This window comes from Rhinatrema bivittatum, chromosome 1, assembly GCF_901001135.1.
Source record: "Rhinatrema bivittatum chromosome 1, aRhiBiv1.1, whole genome shotgun sequence".
In the NCBI taxonomy this organism is placed as follows: domain Eukaryota; kingdom Metazoa; phylum Chordata; class Amphibia; order Gymnophiona; family Rhinatrematidae; genus Rhinatrema; species Rhinatrema bivittatum.
In genome coordinates this window covers 59634164-59655989 of record NC_042615.1, presented here as the reverse complement: position 1 = coordinate 59655989, position 21826 = coordinate 59634164, and the positions used below count along the sequence as shown (strand labels likewise).

The window sequence follows — 21826 nt, the reverse complement described above, 5'->3', positions numbered from 1 at the left end:
AGCATTCATGAACTATACGAGATCACAAAAAGAGGAACATCTGGAAAAAGAAAGAGAAGCTGGAAAAGTAGTCAGGCATGCAAAAATTCAAACAGAAGAAAAAATAGCAAATACAGTAAAACAAGGGGACAACACTTTTCTTTTTTTAGATGTGTTAGTGACACAAGGAAATGAGAAAGAGGCATCGTGAGACTCAGATGTGAACGGGAGGAATATGCAGAGGCTGATGAGGAAAAAACAAAATTGCTTAAATATTTCTGATCAGTGTTCGCTGTGGAAGGGCCAGGAGCAGGACCACATAAAATAAACACAAATAAGACTGGAAGTGAAGTAGCTCGTGAGGAGCTAACTAAACTTATTCAGGACGATGCAATACAGGGCGCTGCCCACAGTGCATGGCTTAACACGCAATTTGTCGTGCATTTTTAACCCCCGATGCAAAATGGGGGTTAGCAAGTCTAAAAGGTGCATCTATTAGATTGCACAGCTAATAGCACTCATCACATGTAAATTCATGTCGATGAGCCTATTAGCTATTTCCCCTGATGCAAAAAAAAAAAAAAAAATAGATGTGCGCCCGACGCACCAATTTTTAGCCTCAAAACTTAACTCCTGCCCTAGAGCAGGTGATAATTTTTGCGGGGCCCAAAAAGTGTACAGAAAAGCGGAAAATACTGTGATTCTGTACTTCCTCTGACTTAATATCGCCACGATATTAAATTTTTTTTTGTTTTAAAAAGTGTGCCAACAGTCAGATTAGGAAAAGGGGCGCTCGTAAAACTGAGCATCTGTTTTCCTAACCCACTGACAGCCACCTCTCGAGGTGCTGGGGACGCACAATTTCTCCTAGAACCACCTTTTTACCGCGGCAGCCATTTGCATATTGCATTAGGCCCTCCGGAGGTGTCAACTGGCGCCTGCTGTTAGGAAAGCAGGCATTCAATCATGAGTGCGCGTTTTCCCCGCACCAATACTGCATTGGCCTGAAAGTTGATAAGGTGATGGGGCCAGATGGGATACATCAGAGAGAACTAAGGGAACTTAGAGATAATCTGGCAGCTCTGATGGCTGATGCTTTCAATGCTTCTTTAGAGTCTGGAGTAGTCCCAGAGGACAGGAAAAGAGCAGATGTAGTTCCTATTCATATTAGTGGACGTAAGGAGGAGACTAAGAACTACAGGCCAGTTAGTCTGATCTCTGTGATGAGCAAACTAATAGAATTGCTGTTAAAACAGAGTATAATGCAATGTTTTTAATCCAATGGATTACAAGATCCGAGGCAGCATAGTTTTACCACAGGTAAATCTTGTCAGACGAATATGATCAATTTCTTTGATGGGGTGACCAGGGAGCTGGATCAAGGGAGAGTGCTAAATGTAGTGCACTTGGATTCAGTAAGGTGTTTGGCACGGTTCTGCACAGAAGACTTATAAATAAATTGAGCACACTTGGTATGGATCCTAGAGTGACTGACAGGGTGGCGACAAAAGGTAATGATCAATGGAGATTTCTCTGAGGTTGGGGGCGTTAATAGTGGGGGTTCCTCAAAGACTGGTCCTTTTCAACATTTTTGTGAGTGGCATAATGGAAGAATTGTCAGGAAAAGTTTATCTTTTTGCCAACAATACCAAAATATGTATCAGCCAAGCCGCACATTTTACTTTCAGAAATTAACGCCTGCCAAAGGCTGGCATTAATTTCTGCTGGCGCTGGGGAAGTGTACAGAAAAGCAGTAAAAACTGCTTTTCTGTACACCCTCTGACTTAATATCATGGCGATATTAAGTCGGAGGCCCCAAAAGTAAAAAAAAAAAATTTAAAATCTGGCCGCAGGTTGGAAGACGGACGCTCAATTTTGCCGGCGTCCATTTTCCCGAACCCGTGGCTGTCAGCGGTAAAATTGAGCGTCGGCTGTCAAACCCGCTGACAGCCGCCGCTTCTGTCAATTTTAATGGCCAGGCTGTAAAATTATATCCAGATTTATCAAGGATCACCCAGGAGAGGGTTTCTTGCACTTAGGCAGGATATTTTGGCTCTTGTAGTCTCTTTCATCTTGTGATATCCCTGTAAACGTTTTGTTTAATTTTGTTCAGATAAGGGCAGAGAAGATATGATACAGATCTTCAGATACCTGAAAAGTTTTAATGATGCACAAACAACAAAACTTTTCCATTGGAAAGAACTCAATAGAACTAGGGATCATGAAAAGAAACTCCAGGAAGGACGACTCAGAACCAACATCAGGAAATATTTATTCATGGAGAGAGAGTAGTGGATGCCTGGAATGCCCTTCCGGAGGTAAGTGGTGAAGGCAAAAATAGTGAAAGAATTCAAACACTGTGGAACCCTAAAGGCTAGGAGGATGGAAATGTAGAAATGAGTGCATGGGGATACCTTGCTGGTGTGGCGGTTACTACCCTTAACCAATAAACCTTCAATAGTTGGCCTTCATTGCTACTCGGTCTGGCACTCCATTTTTCAATGAAGGAATAAATGGACTCTGAGTCATTAAGGTTAAAACACCGTCTAAGTTTTTAACTTGTACTTTCTATGGTAAAATTTCTTTTACCGGCCTATCTTCCTTCCAGCTTGTTGCAAGCTTCCAAGTTCTCTCCCCTTGTTGATTGTAATTTTTGACTTATTCCTACTTATTGTTATCTTTCGTTTACGTGGATTTGTTACTCTTGTTGTTTTTCCCTTTTGTTAATCTGTAAACCGATCCGATATGGTAATTTACTATGAAGGTCGGTATAAAAAACTGTTAAATAAATAAATAAATAAATATTGTTGATGCTACAACAGCAGGGGGAAAAGAGGAAAAGGGGAAGTAGATTTAGACGGCAAACAACAAGGACATTGAAGTTTGCGGTCAGGGAAAGCAAATAAGCATAGGAGTAACTTGCTGATACAGCTGTTACTACCCTTAACCAATAAGCATGAAACTCTTGATGCAACTTCAGCATTAATCTCTGCTCCAACAGAAGGAGGTAACAAGGAACTGGATTCAAACAGAAACCAACAAGGGCCCTGAACTTGACCATCTGGGAAACTGATAAGAGCAGAAACTATCATAAGCTTGCTGGGCAGACTGGATGGACCCTTTGTTCTTTTCTGCCGTTGTTTCTATGATTCCTTAACAACTTAATTCCTTTTTAGATGGCAGAAGAACTTTAACATCTTTGCCAGTTCCCATCTAGATGCTTTGTTTGTTAATTTCTATACTTATGTGCTTCTCTTTTTTCCATTCATGTTTCTGTGCAAAGAGTGTGTGCTTTGTTATAAATAATGCTGGATAAAAATAAAGTTAAAAAAAAAAAGGATCTAAGCGTACAACTTGGAGGAAAGGCAAGATAGAGGTTTTCATATACAGGAGATGGGGCCTCTTTCGAAGGAAAGGAGACTTTAGAACAAGAGGGTCATGAGATGAGATTGAAAGGGGAGTAGACTCAGGAGTAATCTTAGGAAATATTTTTTACCGAGAGGGTGGTGGATACGTGGAACAGCCTCCCAGTAGAGTTGGTTTTGACAAAAATAGTATCTGAATTCAAGGTAGCATGGGATAAATATAGGGGATTTCTAAGGAAGTGATGGGAATTATAATACTAAATTAATTGGATGGATGGGAAAACTGGATGGGCCATACGGTCTTCTTCTGTAATCATGCTTCTCTATTTCATACAGCTGAGGTTAACACTTTCCTTCTCAAACTCCACCCAAAATCTTATCATCCCAAATGAACTTTGAAAGCACTTTATTACACTCCTGCTCTGTGCTATAACCACTTCTGCTCCCAAGCAAAGAGCAGACACTGAAGCGAGTGCAGGACACAATCAGCTAACTAGGATTCATTTTTTTAAAAAGTGACTGCAGTCTGATTTCCCATGTCTTGATACCATTTTACAATTAACTCCTGCTACAACCCCAACAATGGGACCTCATCACCACAATACCCAGTCAGCTCCATGACACCCTAGGGGCAGTATCAATCAAGCTCCCAAGCAAGTGAAATATGGTTTCACAAAATGGATTTCTGCAACCTATGTGGATTTCTAAGGGAGGACATGAAAAGGGGAAAGAGATGTATGCTGGGTCTTATAATGTGGCTCTGCTCAGCAGTAGTTTTTAAATCCTACACCTTGAATTCCTCATGAGGCTCACTGACAATAGTATAGACCCAGCAAGAAAGCACACAAAGAAGAACAGTGTACGCCACTAAACTGGAACTTGAGCAAATAGGGCCATCTAATGTACTGTTCTGCCGAGAACCCTTCCCATAGGGCATCATTTTAAATCAGCTCCGTAACAGGACCTAAATTAATGGTGTGCTGCTGGTTTTGGATGCTGTCGGATGTTTCAGTCTAAGTTATTGGTTCGCATGAGGTAACCAGCAGGGTCTTGGCATCATCCCCATGGACGGCAGCTCTCAGTCTTTATTCTGTTCCTCCCCGCCCAATGAAAAGCCAAGGACAAACAGAGCCGTCTGCATTCTCCCTGCCTGCCCAAGCAGCGAGGAATCGGGAGCCTCCACCCCCCAGCCTCCCACCTCTGAAGCAAAGCGCAGGTAGAGGTAAACCACTTGCCTCACAGGTCGCTGAAGGAGAGAAGAGGGGGTAACGAATGTTCTACATCAGTGCCCTGTGCCTCCTTCAGTGGGTAAGGTAATTAATTAGGGTCCATGAAATAAGTTATTACAATTTGCTAAACAAAGGGCAGCAAGGGCAGGGACAGAAGAGGGAACCCATATGAAGCTATTGGGGGAGGCTCAATACGGTAAAGGTTGAGCATCACTGACCTGACTGCAAAGGAGCCGATAAAAGATTAAAATGGCAGAATGACAGCAACCCACACAAAACGGCAAAAGGAAGAGGAAAAAGACCAGTAGCTGATGCCTGACTGAAGCAAATAAATGGAATAGTTTTGAGCTGAGCTGACCATTTCCTGGTCTCCGATTGGCTAAGAAGTCCTGTGATTAGCAGTTAATGTTCAAGGGCAGATATATTTTACAAGTTAGGACATTACATTGGATATTAAGAGTTTAAATTCTAGTTTCAACATCTCTGAAGCCATAAACCCTGTAGCCCTCTGGCACCACATGTCAGACCTTTTCGGATTAGCAAGCCAATGGGTTAAATGATTCAATCCTATTAAAAAGTTAACAAGGTTTTAGGTTTTTGGCACCCGTTAGGTCCTTAGATTCAGCTGGATTTCTGTGAAAGAAATGTGTGCGTTATAAACTGTGCGCCCAGAAATGTTTTTTTCTTCAGGCAAGCCTTTTCAAATTTTGCATGGTGCTGCTTTCTACTATTCCTCCTACTTAGTATTGCGACGAGGCTAAGTAGGAGGAACCGCAGAAAAGCAATATTTTCATTTTTAAGTTGAGCACCTGACACGTTGCAAGACTTTACGCCTGTGCTCTGGGGCAGGCATAAAATTTTCCGTGTTAAGAAGTGAGCATCGGGCACATGGTGAATTTTTTTTAATCAGGAGTAACAGCTAATAGCCTCATCTACGTGGCGAGCACTATTAGCTACACACCCGTTTAGATGTGCGTTTTGGATGTGCTAATCCCATTATTGTATTGGGAGTAATCCTAGCGCGTCCAAAACGCACATCAAGCTGTGCACTAGGCTGAGCACACAATATTGCATCGGCCCCAAAGAGAAAACGCACTCTACAAGTATAGTTTCTCTTTTAGCACGGGCCCAACTAGAAAATTAAATACTATATAAAACAGTCCAAATGATTTATTCTCTCAGACTGACCTCACCCTCAGTAGATATTTCACACTTCCGAGAATTATGCAAGCAAGGTATTTCCCTAATAGGAATACACTCGCCACTCTGGAGAGCAATTCTAAGTAGCTTGAGCTAAATGTATTCCTTTTTATGTAGCCAGAGTTTGGGGGGTTTTGGCACATTTTCCCAGAGTGTGATATTTATGTCAATCAATCAACAAACCTTGACATTTGAACAGCTACAGTCTATCTAAAATGCAAGAGATGACAGCCTGGTAATGTCACAGTACTGAGCTCTAACCGGTCAAAGACTGCAGATTATTATTATGCTTTTTATTGGACCACTAAAAGAATTACACAGAAAGATGGCTATACAGGAGCTTGTGAGGCCATACAGCTCTCCTCTTCAGCATGAAGGTTTCATCACAGCCTGCAAAGATTACAGGTTTCCCCAGGACCAGAACAGCTACTACAGTACCAGAAAATTGCATCCAGCTGTAAGCATCTGGCACAGACAGCAATGCAGAATTCCACTAACAACACGTAGCCCTTGCTCTGTTAGTTTCCAAGAAGGCAGAAACGTACTAAAGCCCACAGCTAAGTCCCTGCACACAAGTCCAAAACAACGCAGGGCGTAGATTCTCCACTTGACTGGGTGTGAGTACCTCCATAGAGAAGATTCCAGTCTTTTGGGGGAATTCTCTATCCCTATGCCAATAATCATGCTGGACACTTGAATGATGTGTTCCAAAAATAAATGTTTACTTTAGCAAGTCTTCAGTGGTTATCATCTGGCACCAAACACATTCTCTCACTGATCCATTCATAATTTGTCCAGTCTCGATCCTGCTTGCCCTGGGTAGCGTCCCTCAGGGTGGCTGGCACTAAGATGGCCACTCCTCCTAGGTTTTGTAAGTATGACTTCTAGTACGAAATGGAGGTCCCTTAGCTAGCAATGGGTCTCCCTTCCCAAAAAAAAAATACCAGAGGTCCCATATTTTCTCACAATGAGTTCTTCAATTTTCAAATAAGTAAAAGTTGCTACATTGATGTTTTCTGCCCCTGATGAAGCAATTGGCTAATGTTTTGCATTAATTTGCGCTTGGGCTTAATATTACATGAGTTTCAGAGGACTTGAGCTTTACTATTAGAAGTGTTACAAAGACTAAGATACTTTTTATAAAGTTTTATATGCAACAAAAACATTTCCATAAAATAATCTTTAGGTATACAAGGTGAAAGAAAGAGAAGACCGGGAGACCTGTTATTTATAGGAACACAGACAGGCTTGCCGACATCTCATTAAAACCTCGGTTTAATTGATAAGAGTTGCTTCTTCTAAATCTTGCTGAGCTGCAAGTCCCTCTTTTGGGTTTTGTATTGTGATGACTGGGACCACTCCAGTTCTTGTTTTTCATATCGGCTGGACAGATACCGTATATGCTTTTTCCCTTTACTATGCCTCTGACCATGAGACCTAGAGACAGACAGGAGAACCCAAAAAACTCCTCCTTCTTCTCCAAAAACCAACTCAAAACTGCCTTACCATGCTCTACACCCATCTGCACTTTTGCGCCAGGGGCTCCTCATCTCAGCACTCACAGGAGTGCTACTTAGAAAAAGGCAGGCCCCACTCCTAACCCTGGGCTTAGGCTAGGGCCTTCTAGTGGAGATCCCAAGGGGTCTAATAACTAAAATAGTGCATCAGAAAAAAACAGAAGTTACGAATGGGGAACCTTCTCACTTTTGCAGATACAGAGCAAATGACGAGGCCGGCAGAATGTGTGCACGTGCCGGGGAAGGGATGAGGATCGTATAGAGCAGGAGGTGTCAAACTGCAATCCTGGAGGGCAGGAAATCAGTCTGCTTTTCAGGATATCCCTAATATGCATGGGATCAATCTGCATTCAATAGAGGCAGGGCATGCAATTAGAGCTCATGCACACTCACTAGGGAGAGCAGGAAAGCCTGCCCAGTTTGCAGCCCTCTGGGATTGTATTTTGACACCCCTGCTCTAGTTTGTGGGTGCTCAGACACCACCCCCTCGCACACCCGACTTTCAAAACAGGAACATATTAGCACAAAATTGTAACCAATACAGCTTCTCTCTCAAACCAACCAAAGGTAAATCTGCCTTCCACCCAGTCGGCTATTCCCTCAAGGGAGTCAGTAAATTATTCAACAAAACATTATGTTTTCTAAAAAATATGGCGCATGGCTACAACAAACATGGACATTGCGGTCTACCCTTATTAAAACAAAAAAAACATTGTATCTGGAAGAATGTTTCCATGTGTATCAGATTACATTTTGGCAGCAACGAACAGGGGACATCTTGGGCCTTTCGGGAACACGTAAGCGCAGTCCATTTTTTATAGTCAGATGATGCAAGAACCCCCTCCCACCAGATGCCTTTAACACAGACAGCTTTATTATTATTATTATACCCAGCTGCCTAAACTTACTCCTGCTGAGCCCTACAACAAAAGCCTGTATCTGCTTGGAACAGAAGCAGAGAAAAATTGGCCCATCTAATCTGCCCATTCCTCATGAACTACTGCACAACCTGCCTGATCCCGGGCTTCAGCCTCACGTCCAATGATCCTCAGCGCTCCTCTCATTTTCCTCAGTTCTGTTACTATTTTGGCCTTCACTACCCTCCACTAGGAGGTTGTTCTGTGCACCCACAACCTCGTCTGAAGACATTTCTCTACATTAGGGTAACCAAAATGATAAAGCAGATGGAACAGGCTCATCCCACTTAGTCGGTTTATTGTAAGCCACAGATTTCGAGCCACAGCCACAAACACCCTTGTGACTTGTAGTCCTCATGGTTTTAAAACCTAAACGTCACCTATTCCCCCTTTTTGCCACTCATCATCATCATTTGTATAGTGCGTGCCAAACAGACATAATGGACAGTCAAACTACTTGGAGCTTACAATCTAGTCAAGAGTAAGGAAGAAAAAAAAATTAGAGGCTTACAGTTAAAAGAAAACAAAAACCTGAGGCCATGGTTAGGAAGAATTAAAGCAGATGCAATTAAATGAGGAAAGACAACTCTGAGTGAGACCTCTTAGAAGTCCATTTAAGAAAAGCACTGAAGCACAGGGTTTGCTGCAATGTATCAGAGCCACTTTCAAGGGTTATCAGCTGATGATCACCGAGTTAGGTCGTCTACCTTAAATCCTACACTGCAAAAAAACCTGAGGAAAACCATGACTCGCAGTATTAGATTTTGGGCACAGGGAGTTCCGAAACTATTACTGTAAGAACATAAGAGGCAGAAATGGTATAGCTTTTCTAGAGTTAGGGAGAATTTTCCATCCATCTTCGATGCATGGAAACTAGGCCACAGAGGAAGGACAAAACAAGAAATATACTTCAGACATTTATTTTTTTGCTGTAAAGTATATTTAAAAAAAAAAAAAAAAAAAATCAGGCTAAAAATGTCTAGAAACCCTAACATACATTTCTTCCATATTCTCTTCTCTGTGCCATGGGTGCTCGGCGGGGGATGAGCATGAAAATGCCATACCGAACATAGAAAAACAGTTAGACCATGTATTCAGACTCAAGCCCCATGGCACAAGAACTTTTGAATAAATCACAAAATGTTTTCAGGATGCACTATGCATATTTGGGATTTGTTTGGCGGGGGGGGGGGGTTCAGAAATTTAGGAAAAACTCTGGAATTTGAATGCAAGAAAGCAACACACCTCCTCAAAGTACTGGCACACGCAGGATATCATAATTGTGTTTATAGTGGTCAGACTGGTAAGTGACTTCAGTGCTGGGAAAAATCATGGAAACTATTCTAAAGATAAAAATCACAGAATATATAGACAAGGTTTAATGGGACACAACAGCATGGATTTACCCAAGGGAAGTCTTAGCTCTCAAGTCTGCTACATTTTTTTGAAGGGGTTAATAAACCTGTGGATAAGGTGAACCGGTAGATGTGGTGTATTTGGATTTTCAGAAGGCGTTCAAAGAAGGCTTCTAAGAAAACTAAAAGGTCATGGGATAGGAGGCGATGCCCTTTCGTGGATTACAAACTGGTTAAGACAAGAAACAGAGAGCAAGATTAAATGGTCTATTTATAAATGATCTGGAAAGGAGTACAATGAGCAAGGTGATCAAATCTGCAGATGATACAAAATTATTCAGAGTAGTTAAATCACAAGCAGATTGTGATAAATTGTAGGAGGACCTTGCAAGACTGGAAAATTGGGCATCCAAATGGCAGATGAAATTTAATGTGGACAAGTGCAAGGTGATGCATATAGGGAAAAATAACCCTTGCTGTAGTTACACAATGTTAGGTTCCATATTGGGAATTAATACCCAGCTAAAAGATCTAGGCATCATAGTGACTAATACGTTGAAATTGTTGGCTCGGTGTGATTTAGCAGTGAAAAAAAGCAAACAATTTTAGGAATTATTAGGAAGGGAATAGTGAATAAAATGGTGGATGCTATAATGCCTCCGTATCGCTCCATGGTGAGACCGCACCTTGAATACTGTGTACTATTCTGGTCACCGCATCTCAAAAAAGATATAGTTGCACTGGAGAAAGTACAGAGAAGGGCTACCAAAATGATAAAGGGGATGGAACAGCTCCCCTATGAGGAAAGGCTAAAGAGGTTAGGGCTGTTCAGCTTGGAGTAGAGACGGCTGAGGGGGCATATGATAGAGGTCTAGAACAGGTAAATATGAATCAGTTATTTTACTCTTTCAGATTATACAAAGACTAAGTGGCACTCCATGAAGTTAGCAAGCAGCACATTTAAAACAAAATCAGAGAAAATTCTTTCACTCAACACACAATTAAGCTCTGGAATTCATTTCCAGAGGATGTGGTTAAGGGAGTCCAAGTAGCTGAGTTAAAAAAAAAAGTTAGGATAAGCTCCTTGGGGAGAAGTCCATAAACTGCTATCAATCATGTTGTCTGAGGAAACAGCCGCTTATTACCGGTTTCAGTAGCATGGGATCTATTTAATATTTGGGTACTTGCCAGGTACTTGTGGCCTGGTTTGGCCTCTGTTGGAAACAAGATACTAGGGCTCGATGGACCCTTGGTCTGACCTAGCATGGCAATTTCTTATGTTCTTAATTGCAAAGGCACACACATACACAATCCAGACCAACAGGAAATAGCTATAGTGGCAGGTAATTTAGCTTATTTTAAAGTGCCTGGGATTGTACAATTCCTCCAGGACTTACTTGATGAGAACAAAATGCACTTGCCATATACTCCTGTTATCCAAGTGCACCCCCACCCCAATATAGCCTTGCCGTTCTCTTCCTCCACTCCATATTCCCCAGTCCCTCTCCCTCCTCCTGCCTCACCCACTAGATCGCCCTCTCTCCTCTTTCCCAGATCCTTCCGCGACACCCATGCCTGGAAGATGCTTCTGTGTCCTCCTTTCACACCCATCTCCTGTGCCTGCCCCCCCCCTCCCCCCCACCAGGGCCTTCAGTCACCTTCCCCAACTCCTGGGCCCAGCGGCCGAGAACATGCGCTCGCCTCAGGAGAGTGGGCAGTTCTCGTTTGAAACCCTGTAAACTGCCGTTAAGAGTATAAACAAGTTAACAGCTAGCAAAGGTTTTAATTGCACAGTTTGCCTGTGAGAACTCAGCAGAGAGGAGCCCAAAACAAGCTCACCAATAAGCCTCCCCAACTCAGAAGAAAGGTTACTAGAACCTATCTACATATAGAAGATCTTAGGTGAAAGCACATTTCTTTTCCTTAGAGCAGAATGACCAACTCTGGTCCCTCCAGGGCTGTAAATGGGTCCAGCTTTCAGCTATCCACAATGAAAAAAAGTTATTAAGATATCGCAACGCATACTTGGTCTAAGAGCCGGGTACATCTGCACGCTTGGTTACACGGATAAGCCCAGAGTTTGCCCCTGTACATAGCTTCTCCTTATGTATCCATTTTCACCCTCCCCCCGCCCCCTCCTCTGTCTCATCTACCCCTACCCCTCCCTCCCTTATTTATCTAGTTAATTGCCCTGTTACTGCGTTTATGTTACACACTGTTCCTTGTAAAGGCTTTGCCTATATATCCTTTGGTTGTAAGTTATCTGTAAACCAGCACGATGTGCAAACGGTTGTCGGTATATAAAACAAAATAAATAAATAAATAAATAAATAAATCTATGCCTTGGCATGGAGTTTCTAAATCTGAGCCCTCTAAAGGCCACATACTGCCCAGTTTTCAGATGTAAGCCCTGAATATTCAGCACGTATTTGCACACAGTGGGTTTATTTTCATATTTTAGTTACCATGAAGACCAGACCTGTTTGTGGTCTGCTTTCCAGCTCCGTTCTGTGAAGATGACTAGGGAGCTCTCCGTTCCAGACTGGGCCTACTTCCCACTTGTGCAAGGGTATGTTTTACTCTTCCGCAGGCCAGGCAGAAGCATATTTTCTCCAGAAAAAAAAAAAATGCTCAGGCCTTGTTGATAGGGCAGAGGATACGGGGTTATCTGGATTTGGCTAGGACAACGCAAGAATGCAGAAAGTTTTTTCTTACTACGCGCCAGGGAGTCTACAGCTCTTGGGCTACTTTCCTTTTAAGATTTCCTTTACGATTTCCTTCCAAATACTGTGATGTTGATTAGGTATATTTTGCCTCGGATCAGCTTAGATATTTCCTTGATGCAAAAAAGATTCATGAATGGTCCTACTGGCTTCTAAGTTGCAGGAAATAAGGTAATTTATGCTTGGCTTATTCCTCAACGCTTTTTCTTCTTACCTTTCCTTGATATCTCCCTGTCTTTTTTCGCCTCTACCACGTATTTGGTTTGTGGTGTAATGGTGATGCAAACTCTAGAAGTGAGTAGTGGTTTTCATTTTTGGTATTAATACTGCACCTATGTTGCTTTTTACAAGTTTAACTTGTTTACGTATAACTTGAAAATGAAATAAAAAGACATACCGCCATCAACTATAAAAAAAAAATAAAAAATCTTGATTTAAGTGCCCAGTGGAGCAGCTCTCTTAGAAAAGCAGCTGTGCCAGACAGGGGCGGACTGCAGGAAAATATCAGCCCAGGGGATTTTTCATAACTGGCACACAGGGTATATGTCCGATTCCATCATGGGTTTTCCCCTGCAACATGTGCTTCAACAGCTCCCAAAGACACACTAAGCTGACACTTTAGAAGTCCATCACGTGACCTGGAGTGTCAGAACTGGGCCACAAAAATCTCCAAACTAAAATTTCACAATGTCCCTAAATGACTAAAAAAAAAAGAGCACCCTCAAGACCAGGGGGTGAGCTCTACATCTCAGTTACGTAGAGCTGCAGTACCCACTTCTCGAGCACGAGTGACTGTGAGCGAGAGACCCCCCCTCGCCCCAGCCACCTCAGACAGAAGCCTCCCCAAACACTGCACAGGCACTTACTCCGGGGACTCACCCCCTCCCCTCCCTGTGCCTGCTGCCGCCACCTCCCCCTGCTATTCCAGCGCACGGTCTGCTGCTTTTATGGCTCCCCAGGCTTTGCTTTCCTTACCTACTCTGCGGAGGAGGGGGACCAGGTATGCTCCATGCTGTTTCCTCGGTTTAAGAACTGCAAAGCCCCGGCTGAGCCAGGGGACGGCCACTGACCCCCAGAGCAGCACAGCCCCGGAGGGAAGCCTGCTTTCCCATGTGGAGCCCAGGCCTGGTGCAAGGTTATTAGGCACCATATGCAAACCTTACCGCCTTGACCAGTCCCATCCTTCCCACACAGAATTTAAAAATATGCATTTATAACAGATTTTAGGTTAAAAAGCATATTCAAAATACAGTCTTCTGAAGTAAAAATATCACTATTGTAACATGTTATGTGTGGGGTGGCCCTCAGAAAAATGCTAATACTCAAACACTAAACCCTATGAAAAGGGGCACAAAAAGAAACTTAACAGTGGGGCCTAGCCCACCGGGGCTGCTCAACCCGCCAGGCTGCCAAGTTCCCCTAAACCCCACGGGAGCGGGAACAAACGTCGGGACGGCGTGCTGAGCATGGAGACCAGAGGAATTCCTACATAAACCCTCCACTCTGTCTCTCTCTCTCTCTTTTTTTTTTTTTTTTTAAACTTACTTGAGCTCAGCCTTCCCAGCCGAGTACACAGACGGTCTCTGACTGCGGGGGGGGGGAGAGAGCATATACATCACTGCCGCACTCTGCTTCCTGCACCTGCTGCCTTTCAGCTGCTTAAAACAGCTAAGTCCACGCCGGCCTTAAACAGCTACCGGACCAAGTTTCTCATCTGAGGGACCACGGAAATCACCTCAGGAATTCTCAACTGCGGGCGGGACCATTAAATATTACCGCAGGAGAGTGAGGCAAATCAAATTTACAATTAATTGTCCTCTAAATTTGCAGCAATCCCCAGTAGGGAAATGCACATCCACCATCTGCTGAAGACGGAGAATACTGGCAGGCTGATGTCACTGCAGGAGTATGTCAGTGCGCGCCGTCTCCATCTTCTGGCAGAGATGCATAACCCACTGGGTCCTGAGTCCATCTGTCTACATGCTAGGAAACAACTTTAGGATGCATCACAGGCAAGAGCAGCCTGGCTGTCCAGAGCTTACTGCAAGTTCCCACCCTGGGGCTCCCTCAGCCCTAACAAGATCATTACAGCTCTGCACCTGCCCTGGAAGGAAGGGACAATGCGAAAAGGAGGGCAGATAACAGACACAACAGGAATAAAAGGCAATAAGGGGGGAAATAAAAGAATCTGAAGACAAAAAAACATAACAGACCAAGAAAAGAAGAGAGAGCGCCAAGGTCAAGAGGAAAGAACAAAAAAAAAAAAATCAGAAAAGTAGAAAGTGTGGCAAAATGTTTCTGCAGCACGATTAAACTAATTGAACATAAGTAAAAACACACCACCCGCCATGAATCTGGCACTGCTATGCAAGAACATCAGAGTAAAATATTCCCAGATTTACAGACACTTCATTGGAGAATGATAAATCAATTCAGCTATTTACACAGTAACTGTGCTATTGGACAATCAAGTTTCTATTCAAAGGAAAAGCCTGGATCGACTAATCCTACTCACCCTGAACTCAACAAAAGAAAAAGGTACGGATAAGTAAGTCAGAGGCGAGCTCAGGCTCGGAGCTACCCATTGGAGGCCTTCCTTTTCTAGGACACTGTGCTAAAGAAAACCTACAAGAAACCATGAATTACTTTCTCTGAGGAAGAATCTGGAGACAAACAGACACTAAAGAAAGAGCAACTACTAAGCACCATCAAAGCGAGGTACATTGCGGAAAAGACAGCTGATAAGACTACAAAAGGCGGTGTCCATAGGGACCCAAGTTTGATTCCCCAGGGCAGCCAGTGCTGGGAATGCTGCGGAAGGGGGAGAAATCATGCCCTTGCACGATGGAGACACCTAGTGGCTGGATCTGGGGCCCGTAAGCGCAGGATTTTGGAAGCAGCCCTGGTGCGTGGCACCCCGGCAGAGGGCCGTCACGTCAATGAATGGGCTAAAGCGAGATGTGAGGGGTAATCATGGCGCCAGACTCCCAGCCCTCGTTCCGACTAAGCTGGAAGCCCAAAAGAGCAGGCGCATTTATTCAGTTTACAAATTTGTAGCCCGCTAATCCACAGATCTTAGCAGGTAACAAGAATTACATACATAATAAAAAAAAAAACCAACCCACAGTTAAGTTACAAACTATACAATGCCCAGACTAAACAAGCAAACATTAGAGAGATTAAAATCTTAACTACAACAGTACATTGCTGGGTTAAAATAAAGTGGTGTCTATACGAGAAAGAAAAACTACAAAAGCAGAGGGCATTCATAAAGGAACTAGTGAAAAGAAATGTCCTATAATGTGAACATTTATAATCCACTGCAGCACTGTAGCTCTTAGGTGATAAGGAATATGGACAAGAACAGCCAGCCTACAGAAACAGGAGTATTAACTATCCGAACACAAGAGATTTTAAAGTTACTTATTTTGATTTATATTCCACTTTTTGGCACTTCAAAGCAGATTAAAGTTCAGGTACTAGGTAGATACTGCACGATCTTGAAAATTCTGAGAAAGCTGAAAAAGAGAGTATGAAATATCAGGCGACAGATCAGAGCTAGTCAATTTTGAAACTGGGGATGTAATAATCAGTTGAATGCTTGCCCACTGGCTCAGTTAAAATGTAGCACAGAAGTATTAAATCTCTAGCAGAATCCCTGATTTCCCATGATTCCAGGGACATGGTAGGCTCCACAAAAATCTGGCCCTTAGCGTAAAGTTACCACAGGAAACTGGGCACTAGGAGAAAGACGACGGCACCGGTGGCAGCGCATCTCTCCCCTCCTAGCCTAGCTTGGGGCTAGGAGGAAGCCAGGAGCATCTTGGGCTGCTTCATCTACCTTTATTGACCAGGACTAGCATTGCACTTTTAACTACACAGGCCCCCCATAATGCTGCATGGTTCAAAATACAAGCAAGCAAGCCTAAGGAGCAGAGGAGGAGGTCTGAGATGTTCCTGTCATCCTGCTAATTCCAAGCCAGGATGGGAGGACGTGCAGGGAGGAATGTGAGCGAGCGACATTAGTTTGTCTCCATCACGGACTCTATGTGCAACTTAAAACAGCTTAATTTGGTCTTTATTTGCAAACAGAGGAGGCCACATCGTCAATGCCAAATTCTGCTAACAGGCAAAAACAGATAACAGACTTACTGTACATTAAACTGGAGACAACTAGCATAATCTGGGTCACAGAAACAGAGACAGGTAAAACGAGGATAATTCTGCAAGGCTGGCCAGATTTGACTGAAACACAGAAGCAAATTACCTAGGAACCCCTGCTTCCAAATCCGATGTTAACCCTTTAGAGCCAGCTGCACTAAACACCGCTGTGAACATGAAGGCTGACCACCAGTTGCCAATATAACAGTAAGCAACTTTGTGTGCAGAATAAGGCATGAACAGCAGCATCAGGAAGAGCAACAGAAAGGCTACTGTGGAAGCAGGACATCGGTGAACAAAGAGAAAAACTGCATGTGGAGACAAGACAATCGGACATTTAAATGGATCCCCCTCAATTCCCTTTCATTCTCTACCAATGATCCTTCTTCCCCTCCCTCTGCACTTAAAACCCCTTTTCTCCTCCCCAATACAGCCACAGTATACCCCCCTTCATCTCCCAGATGCCCTGCCCCCATTCTTTATCAACCTCTCCTCTTCCTTGAAAAGAACTAAATTAACCAGACACAAAAAATAACAGTACTGTATTTTTTTTTATAAAGTGCATATCAAATAATATTAATTTGTAAAGCATGCAAATATGCCATCTAATTGCCACAGAATTTCCAAACGTACCGTAGTACCCACTCTTGAACTGCCAAAGGAAATGTGAGCTATAATTTCTAAAAAGCCTCTGCATGTTTTTAACTGGAAGATCAAGGAGTTAAACGCGAGCAATCAGAAAAAGGTCAAGGCAAGTGACTTTTGGTTACTTGCTTCAGCAAAATGATTACAGCAGTAATCCACAAGGCTGATACTGGGTAAGTGCCATGCAGAGGGATAAGTGAGCATAAGATCATAAATATTTCAATGGTCAAATCAATTCTAAGATGTTTAGAAACTGACGTGGTCAGAGAGGTTAACAAGATACCTTTCTGAAGGAGCAATTATGGACAGGATCATCACTGGAAGTTTAGATGAAGTTTGTAAAGAAGAGGGTGGAACAGCAAAATGTAAATGTGTTTAGAAGAAAAATCATTTAAGAATTACTGATCTATATTCCTGTTTTTCTGTTGCAAGTTTAGGATGGTGAGAGGGAAAGACTAGCAGACAAAACTTAGAAAGCAGCAGAAGTAGATTAACTCTGTAGGAAATGAAATACTAGTGATGTTTACACAGTACTAATATATATGAAACAAATTACCTTCGTTTTCAGTTTTTACTTGCCTTAAGAATTTCAATGTAAAAAAAAGAAAAAAAAAAGAAAAAATTACCTCTCTCACTTTTCTATTTGTTATAACAAAGTCATAAGAAAATAAAAATTGAAAACACAAGCCTTGCCATACTGAGTCAAAGCAAAAGGTCCAGCAGGCCCAGTATCCTGTTTCCAACAGTGGCCAAGCCAGGGCAGGATCCCAAGCTGCTTATCATGAACAAGCAGTGGATTTCCCCATGCACACCTTGATAATTGTTTATGGACTTTTCCTCTAGAAACCTGTCCAAACCTTTTTTAAATGCAACTACACTAATAGCTTTCACCACATCCTCTGGCAACAAAATCCAGAGCTTAATTATGCACTGAGGAAAAAAAGTCTTCTTTTTTGTTTTAAATGTATCACCTAGTAATTTCATTGTGTGCCCCCAGTCATTGTACTCTTTGAAAGAGTAGACAACCAATTATAACTCATTATAAGAACATAAGGCTTGCCATACTGGGTCAGGCCAAGGGTCCATCAAGCTTAGTATCCAGTCTCCAACTGCAGCCAATCCATGTCTCAAGTACCCAAACATTAGACAGATCACAAGCTACTAATGTCAGCAACAAGCAGTGGCTATTCCCTATTGATTAATAGCAGTTTATGGACTACTCCTACAGGAACTTATCCAAATCTTTTTTAAGTCCAGTTACACTTAACTGCCTTAACCACATCCTCTGGCAATGAATTCCAAAGCTTAAATTGTGTGTTGACTGAAAAAGAATTTTCTCTGATTTGTTTTAAATGTGCCTCATGCTAACTTCATGGAGTGCCCCCTAGTCCTTCTATTATCTGAAAGAGTAAATAACCGATTCACATTTACCTGTTCTAGAACTCTCATGATTTTGCAGACCCCTAGCACATCCCCCTTCAGCCGTCTCTTCTCTAAGCTGAACAGCCCTAACCTCTTTAGCCTTTCCTCATAGGGGAACTGTTCCATGCCCTTTATCAATTTGGTTGCCCTTCTCTGTACAAATATCGTTTTTGAGATGCAGCGACCAGAACTGGTCACAGCATTCAAGGTGCGGTCTAACCACTTGGCAATACAGAGGCATTATGACGTCCTCTGTTTTATTTGCCATCCCTAATAATTTCAAACGTTCTGTTTGCTTTTTTGACCACCACAGCACACTGAGACAATTTCAATGTAATATCAACTAGGTCACCCAGATCTTTTTTCTAGCTGTTAACTCCTAAAATGGAACCTAACATTGAGTAGCTATAGCATGGGTTATTTTTCCCCTATATGTAGCACCTTGCTCTTGTCCACATTATATTTCATCTGCCATATGGACGCCCAATCTTCCATTCCACTCATTTTATAGACCTTCATCATATCTCCCCTCAGCCATCTTTTCTCCTAGCTGAAGAGTCCTAATCTCTTTAGTCTTTCCTCAAAGGGGAATCATTCCATCCCGTTATCATTTTCATTGCCCTTCTCTGAATCTTTTCTAATTCTGCTATATCTTTCTTGAGATGTAGCGACCAGAACTGCACACGGTACTCAAGATAAGCTTGCACCAGGGAGTGGTACGAGCATTATGATATTCTTTGTTTCATTCTCCATTCCTTTCCTAATAATTCCTGGCTGCTGCTGCACACTGAGCAGAAGATTTCAACATATTATCAAGGATGCCTTGATCCTTTTCCTGAATGGTGACTCTTAATGTGGAACTTTGTATTGTGTATCTGTAATCTGGGTTACTTTTCCTAAGTGCATCACTTTGCACTTTTCTACATTACATTTAAAATTTCCCATTTGCATGCCCAGTCTCCCAGTTTTGCAATGTCCTCTTGCAAATTCTCACAATCCTCTTGTCATTTAACTACTTTGAATAATTCTGTGTCATCGGCAAGCTTGATCACCTCACTCGTTGCTCCCATTTCCAGAACGTATATAAATATATTAAAAAACAGTGGTCCCAAAATAGATCTCTGGGGCACTCCACTATTGCCCTTTCTCCATTGGGAAAAATGTGCCACTTAGCCCTATGCTGTTTTCTAGCTTTTAACTAGTTCCCAATACACAATAGGATACTGCCCCATACCATAACTTTTTAATTTCCTAAAAAGTCTCTAATAAGGGACTTTGTCAAATGCTTTATGGAAATCCAGATATGCGATATCAAATGGCTCCCTTTTATCTATGTGTTTATTTACACCCTCAAAATAATGTAGCAGACTGGAGAGGCTAAACTTATTTAACATTTTTGTATACCGAAGTTTGTATGTACATCACATTGGTTTACAATGAACGGATAGAGGAGGAGGAAATGGAATAGAAGTTACATTAAACAAAATAACTGGTTGAACAATAATGGCAATGAGTAGAAAGTTATAATACTAGAAGGTAGATAGGATAGTGGAGGAAGGCTAGGCAGAGAATAGGTAGAACAATAGTAACTTGATCATCAAGATATAAATAAATAAACTCTGTGTGGGAGTATTTACAGGAGATTGTTGGCTTTGTCTCATTAAACTATACCTATCTATATGTTCACCAATTTTATTCTTTATGATAGTTTCCACCATTTTGCCTGGCACAGGATGTCAGATTCACTGGTCTGTAGTTTCCTGGATCACTCCTTAAGCACTTTTTAAAAAATTGGTGTTACACTGGCACCTCTCCAGTCACCAGGTACCATAGTAATTTGTAAACTATCATTAAAATCATCTGATAGCAAGTCCACACTTTCATTTTTCAGTTCTTTCACACTAAGATGTATATCATCTGGTCCAGGTGTATAAGATGTATATCATCTGGTCCAGGTGATTTGCTACTCTTTAGTTTGTTGATTTGCCCTATTACATCTTCCAGCTCACTGAGATTTGTTTCAGTTCTGCATAATCATCACCTTTGAATATAATTTCTGGCATGGGTTTATCTTACATCTTCTTCAGTGAAGACAGAACCAAAGAATTCATTTAATCTCTCTACTATGGCTTTTGTCATGCCTAAGTGCCCCTATGATCCCCTGACCATCTAATGGTCCAACTCACAGGCTTTTACTTCAAATGTACCTGAAAAAGTTATGAGTTTTTGCTTCCACTGCAAGCTTCTTTTCAAATTCTGTCTTCCTTATTTTTCCTGTCTTTTTTTCTGTTAAAACACTGAAATTCCCAGTAAAAATAAAAACAAAAAAGAATCCCTAATGATACCCTGCATAACCAATGATGTTCTAGTTACTATTCCAAAGAGATTACAATCTAAGGTTAAACAGAGAGCAAGCAAATGCCTTCAGATCATCATCAACAACAGAAACCAATAGGCGACTTCAGGTGTACATCTCTGTGCCAACCACTACTGCACACTGCTGAAGATGAAAGAAACCGATAACGCGAAAAAAAAAAAAAAGGTGTTCACAAGCATCAGAGTGTAGATAAAGCATATTCTGAGGCAACTTAATAGAAAAAGTGAATTAAAACCTAGCAAGGTTGTAATTCGTTTGGAGTACACATGTAAAAAAAAAAAACACAGAGCTGATGGACCTCACTTCCCTCATACTGGGAGCGCACGACCGCTGCAGGAAAATACCCAAATCCCACGACGGAGCAGCGGCGAAAGCAGGAAGGGAAGGGGCGTGGCCGGGCTCTCCCTCTGCCGCCACGCGGCTGCGGGCCACGTAAACGGTAGTGAGGAAGAAGGGGGGGGGGGGGGAAGGACGCAGGGCCCCGGAGCCGGGATTCTCCATCCCCACACCTCTTCCGTGCTCTCGCAAACCGGTCAGAGGCGGCGGCACAATGCTGCCCTTCACCCGGAGACCGAGCCTGCAAACTCTCTGCCCCTCCAAAACTTAAAAAAAAAAAAAAAAAAAGCTCGGCACAGACTGCAGCGAGCCGCTGAGCCCCCGGGGGCACACACAAGTTAAACTGCCCCCGCCCTTCAGGCAGGCTGGCTGCTGCTTTTGTAAAAAACAGAGAAAAGGGTGATGGGCTGCTGACATTCGGCCCTGGAGAAGCGAGCGGATCGTGCTGGGAAGGAAGGCGGGAGGGAGGGAGAGGAAAGTTCCGCGGCCGTGTGTACACGCATCGCCTTCTCCATCACTCTCAGTCCGATAGAAGCCCGCTGGGAGGGGGGACTGGCTCACGGAGCGGCAGCAAAGTTGTCACCCTGATATCGGCTCCCT

At 42.7% G+C, this 21826-nt stretch overlaps 1 protein-coding gene across 5 annotated transcripts in view; it reads right to left on the bottom strand.

Moving 5' to 3' along the window:
* Positions 1-21826, bottom strand: part of ARFIP1 (ADP ribosylation factor interacting protein 1) — a 290148-nt gene that overhangs the window by 220075 nt on the left and 48247 nt on the right. The window lies entirely within an intron of this gene.